This window comes from Hypanus sabinus, unplaced genomic scaffold (assembly GCF_030144855.1).
Source record: "Hypanus sabinus isolate sHypSab1 unplaced genomic scaffold, sHypSab1.hap1 scaffold_209, whole genome shotgun sequence".
Lineage (NCBI taxonomy): Eukaryota > Metazoa > Chordata > Chondrichthyes > Myliobatiformes > Dasyatidae > Hypanus > Hypanus sabinus.
In genome coordinates, this window is record NW_026780194.1 from 62,419 (window position 1) to 68,418 (window position 6,000).

The following is a 6,000-nucleotide window of genomic DNA, read 5'->3' on the forward strand; positions in this document are numbered from 1 at the left end:
GGAGCAGACAGAAATACTGTGATTACTATGTTTGAGTTCCAACTTCTCCGCTTCCTTCCTATCTCCCTATGTTCTGTTTTCCAGACCCCGAACCTTTTTACTTCTTATGTCATCAGTTCAATATGTGCCACGACTTCTGGCTGCGCAACCTCCGATTTCAGCATATTATGGACGTGTCCAGAAACATTTCGGACCGGGGAGGAAAAGAACCACCAATGTTTCCTTTTTCTGTCCACAGAAACGTCTATCTGTCCTCCAGACTATAGAGTCCACTATTGCTACTGCGAGCCTCTTCAGTTTCCTGCTCTTGCGGGCAACAACAGAGGATTGCCTGAATACAAATACAAGTTTCCAGCAGCAGAGGAGACTGCAGACATGTGGTGGTGGTGTATTTCTGAGCTCATCTACCAGCTCCTCGGAGCAAAGGAGACTGTAGTGAGTGCTGGGTGCTTATTGCCTGCATTCATGTCCCAGACCCTCAGAGAATAAGAGACAATAGAGTAGTGCAGCGTGAGTTATACCATGGCTGGCTCAGCCTGGCAAAGGAAACTCTGTGGCTCAGTACTGACAGCTTAAACTGAAAGGACTATCAAGAAGATCAGGTCAGTTATGAGAGAAGTAAAATGACGTAAATTGCCCATTGCAAACCCCCTCCGTGTAATCGTCTGCACTTTTGCAGAATTCAACCAAAGCTGAGCAGTGAAAGCAGTGAGACCACCCGCTCCACACAACACTCTCCGCTCCAGAATCACGTGAGCACTTGGTGCTCGCTGGAACACCGGGGAGTCTGCAAACTACGAACAATAGGCAGAGCGGAGCTTTTAACTACATATCTGAATCAGATCAGAAATGTTTCTGGCCCAACGTTCAATTTCAGACACTCTGTTTCTGATCTCCTAATTTCGCCCAAACAATGTCTTCAACAAGTTTCTTCATTGTGGGCTGGAATACGTGAGTGTTTGTTGTTCATCAGATCAGTCAGTGACAACCTATTTCTTTCCGTCCTCAGATGTTCGACAGAAACACATGGAGACTCTGCGGGCACAAACTGAAAAACTGAGAGTGAACACGATCCTGATGAGGGAGAAGGTGAAGGTTTTCCAGCTGGTTGATCGATACGCTGAGCTCACGGTCATTTCTACTGTTCGAGAAAGGAGACTGGTAGAACATGAGCTTCTGGCAAGAGGCAGAGACCAGGAGGAGTGGAGACAGAAACATCTCCGCGGAGAGCTGGAAAAAATCCGCATTGATAATCTATTTCAGAGCAGTTACTCAAATAGATTTTGGGGAAAAATTAAAAGATTATTTGCGCGATCAACTTCGGGACGTTCGGCAGCAGTGGCTGGAGTACCGGGGATCGGGAAAACAACAATGGTACAAAAAATTGTTTATGACTGGGCCTCGGGGAAAATATACCAACAATTCCAGTTTGTCTTCAGTTTCAAATTCCGGGATTTAAACTCCATTAACTGTAGAATAAACCTGAGGGAACTGATTCTGGATCAATATCCTTACTTTGTGAAGTTACTGAGAGAGGTCTGGAAGAACCCAAAGGGATTGCTGTTCATATTTGATGGTATAGATGAATTCAAACACAGAATCGACTTTGCTGACAGTCGGAGAGATACAGAACCCAAGCACCAGTGCTCAGATCCCGAGTGCTGGTGTGAAGTGTCGGACATTGTGTATAGTTTAATCCAGGGCAAGCTGCTCCCAGGGTGTTCAGTGCTGGTGACCACCCGTCCCACTGCGTTACATTTACTGGAAATGGCGGAGATCAGTGTCTTTGCTGAAATCCTGGGATTTGTTGGTGAGGAACGGAAGGAATATTTCATCAGACATTTTGAAGATCAGACGGTGGCGGCAGCAGTTATCAAACACGTGCAGGAGAATGAGATCCTGTACACCATGAGCTACAACCCCTCCTACTGCTGGATCCTCGGTCTGGCACTGGGCCCCTTCTTCACACAAAGAGTCAGGGACCCGCAGCGAGTTCCCAAGACAATCACCCAACTGTACTCCTACTATATTTACAACATCCTGAAAAACCACAGGCGTGAGATTGAGAACCCCCGTGATGTGTTATTCAGGGTTGGTCAGTTGGCCTTCAGAGGAGTGTCCGAGAAGAAGATTGTGTTTACAGATGGAGATTTGATCAACTACAATCTGCAGCCTTCCCAGTTCCTGTCCGGGTTCCTGATGGAGCTTTTGGAGAGAGAGGATTCTGCCCGGAGCGTGGTGTACACATTCCCACACCTCACCATCCAAGAGTTTGTAGCTGCAGTCGCACAATTCCTTGATCCAAATCCCGGGGATATTCTGAAATTCCTTACTGAAGTCCACAACACAGCAGATGGGCGATTTGAGGTGTTTCTCCGTTTTGTTGCTGGTCTCTCCTCCCCAATGACTGCTCGGGGTCTGGAGGAGTTTCTGGGTCCATTTCCTCATGAAACAACCTGCCGGGTGATTGACTGGGTGAAGGAAGAGATTAAACGCCAGAGTGGTAACACAGAGAATGAAGCTGGTAAAAGGAGCCTCCTGAACACATTGCACTACCTGTTTGAGTCTCAGAATCGTGGACTGGCTCAGGCTGCACTGGGATCTGTGGAATCACTTTCATTCCGCGGAATGACACTGACCCCGATTGACTGCGCGGTCCTGTCTCATGCCATCGGACTCTGTGAAACAGTAAAACAGCTCAAATTGGAGTACTGCCTAATTCAGTGTGAAGGAATCCAACGTCTGGGACCCGGGCTGCACAGGTGCCAGGATTTGAGGTAATTTGTTTTTAACTCTCACTCTGTTCTGTTGTTTTTGTTTCAGTGTAAAGGAATTTGTGTAAAACTCAAGTAACTCAGACTGTGAATAATTGTGATTGGTCGATATTCCTGTGGTTCCTTGTGAAGGGATGTTGGAGACATTCATCAGATCAGTGAACAACGGCCATTGGTTTAATGGTAGTAAATCACAGGAATGGCCGTGTTTCCTGCTGCCTGTGACACGTCCATTGACAATGTTCCTTCTCACTGTTACTGACACCCAGACCGACACTGACTGCAGCAGGTGGGTCAGAGATTCACACCCCCTTCCCAGTGAGGGACAAGAGACCGTCAGCAGACCGTCCCAGTGAGAAGGAAATAAATAGCATTGTTAGATTGTCCTCTCTGCCCTTCCCCGTGTGTGACTATCTCCATCAGTCCACCTGTATGACTGTGCTCACAACCAGATACCCAGACCTCATGGGCGCATCTCTTTTCTCCGGACTGTGGGCCTCACCCTCCCGTCCGCGCGATCTATTTCTGCCTCATTGTCTTGTCGATTCATGTTTCCCTCATGGATCTCTCTACCACATCTACCTTCCTCCTGATTGGATCTCTTCACCTTTTACTCCTTCCTCATGTGGAATCACTTTCCATCCCCTCCCACCTTTGAGGATCTTTTCCGCAATTTCCCATGGATATTTTCCAAAACACATCTCTTCCTTACTGTGGAAGTTTCTCCCTTTCTGCTCTGGCCCCGTCGACCCTCTCAAGGCACGAACACTTTTCTAACCATCATGGACAGAGACAGAATTTGGGGACTTGACAGTGTAACAACGACGGACTAAATCACTGAGGTTCGGTGAATATCCCGGAGCTGGTCAGTGAGAGTCATTGACAGTGATGGGATCTCCGATCAGTGATTTACTGAAGGGTTTAATGTTTCCTGAAATACCCGAGTGAGAGAAATTCCCTGAGACCCACGGTTTGAATCACTTTGTTCATCAATTTATCTGTTTACGTTTAGACTTGGAGATAATAAACTGGAAGATTCAGGAGTTAAACTGGTGTCTGCTGCGTTGAGGAACCCGGAGTGTAAAATACAGAAACTGGGGTAAGTACCAGACTGTGGGAGATTGTGTTTACTGTCACTGGGTGTCTGACACTGAACTTTAATGTGATCAGTAATTGGTTTAATAATAAACACTGGGGATTTGTACCATCTCCTCTCTCTGTGTCCTTCACCCTCACTCTCTCTTATCTCCAGGCTGGACTATGTCGGTCTCACAGATTCTGGTGCCGAAGATCTCGCCTCCGCTCTCAGTAGAAACACATCCCTGACAGAGCTGAACCTGAGTGGTAATGAACTGGCAGATTCAGGAGTGAAACTGGTGTCTGCGGCTCTGAGGGACGCGAAGTGTAAAATACAGGAACTGTGGTAAGTACCAGACTGTGGGAGATTGTGTTTAGAGTCACTGGGTGTCTGACACTGAACATTAATGTGATTAGTAATTGTGTTACTGATAAACACTGTGGATTTATACTGTCTCCTCTCTCTCTCTGTCCTTCACCGTCCTCTCTCTCTCATCTGCAGGCTTCACAGTGTCGGTCTCACGGATTCTGGTGCCGAGGATTTCGCCTCCGCTCTCAGTACAATTCCATCACTGACGCAGCTGAGCTTGGCATCAAACTCGCTGACAGACCGATCTGTCCCCGCTCTCCGCCGCATTATACTGACTCTCCCGAGTCTGGAGAGGATCTGGTGAGTGTTTGTGTTAATGTTAATATCAGCGGATCCGCGGGTTTTCTGGTGATATTTTTGTGGGTGTTCTTGAAGCATAACCTCAGTCCCCTGTAATGACACTATTGTATAATCCATTTACTGAAACTTTAATCCTCCATCTGTTTCAGCCTGAGTGGGAATCAGTTCAGTGAGACATGGAAGAAGGAAGTGGAGTCTCTGAAGGAACTTCGACCCGGACTGAGAGTGGATCTGTGAATATCTGCATGTGTCAACATCACAGCCCGCGGGATAGGGATATTTTGACCGAATTTCCGCCCTCCCATTAATAGGCGCCCTCCCGTTTAATTTCCAACCGTTCCAACGGACGCTGGCTCTAGCCAAGCCCTCTGTGACGTCAGAGATGGCTCCACAGTGACACAATATCGCTTCACGTCCCGCGTTTCTGCTTCCGGCTGAAGTCCGGGTAAAGAGCTCCGACAAGTGCGACCTCAGGAATTACACAGACAGGAAGACCCCGCGGGTGGGGCCGAGTTCCCCGGATGGGATTATCCCAGGAGAGGATGCTTCTTTTTAAGGATTGGGCTGAGGCCGATGCATTCGGCAGTCTGGCCGATGTAATGATGTTAAATTAGCAGACACCTCGGCATTGACCCTCGATCTGCAGCGATCTCAGACACGGCACTGTGATTTTATAATCAATGGGTGAGAAACGGGACTGTTTCTGCAGCCTGTCACTCGTTGTCGCCGATCAGTTAATTGTGTGTGACTGTGAGTGATTCGGGAACAGTGTATTTATTCCTGCCCGTCAGCAGCGCTCACAATGTTTAATTTACATTTGAGCTGAGCCGAACATGTCCTTACCTAAGAATTTACCCAGGGTTACCCATTCCCCTCCAATTTTCTGATCTCCATGTACGTGTACAAGAGTCTCTTAAAAGACTCTATCGTATCCGCCTCCACTGTTGCCAGAGCCCATTTCACGCACTCACCACTCTGAGTAAAGAAATTACCCCTGACATTTTCTCTGTACCTACTTCCAAAAGCACTTTGTGGAGTCACTGCCTGTTTATGGTCCCTCCCCACGAACACTGATGAAATAAATAAAGAAGTTATTGATTTTATGGCTCCTTACTGCCACCACATCCGTCAAATAGAGGGAATGTTTATGGGACAATGTGAAGGGAGCTTCACTCTGTGTCTGACCCCGGGAGTGTGTGATAGGACAGTGCGGAGGGAAATTCACTCTGTGTCTCACCCCGGGAATGTGTGACGGGACAGTGTGAAGGGAGCTTCACTCTGTGTCTGACCGCGGGAGTGTGTGATGGGACATTGTGGAGGGAGATTCACACTGTGTCGGTCCCCAGGAGTCTCCATGGAAGGATTGGAGGGAGGTTCTCTCTGTGACAGACCTACTGGAATGTGTGATGTGACAGTGTGGAGGGATGTTCGCTCTGTATCTGACTCCAGGAGTGTGTGTTGGGACGGTACTGAAGTAGA

General features: G+C 47.8%; 1 pseudogene; it reads left to right on the forward strand.

Moving 5' to 3' along the window:
• LOC132387667 (NACHT, LRR and PYD domains-containing protein 3-like) overlaps positions 1-5,399 on the forward strand; it is a 29,502-nt pseudogene extending 24,103 nt beyond the window's left edge.
• The last annotated feature ends 601 nt before the right edge of the window (positions 5,400-6,000 follow it).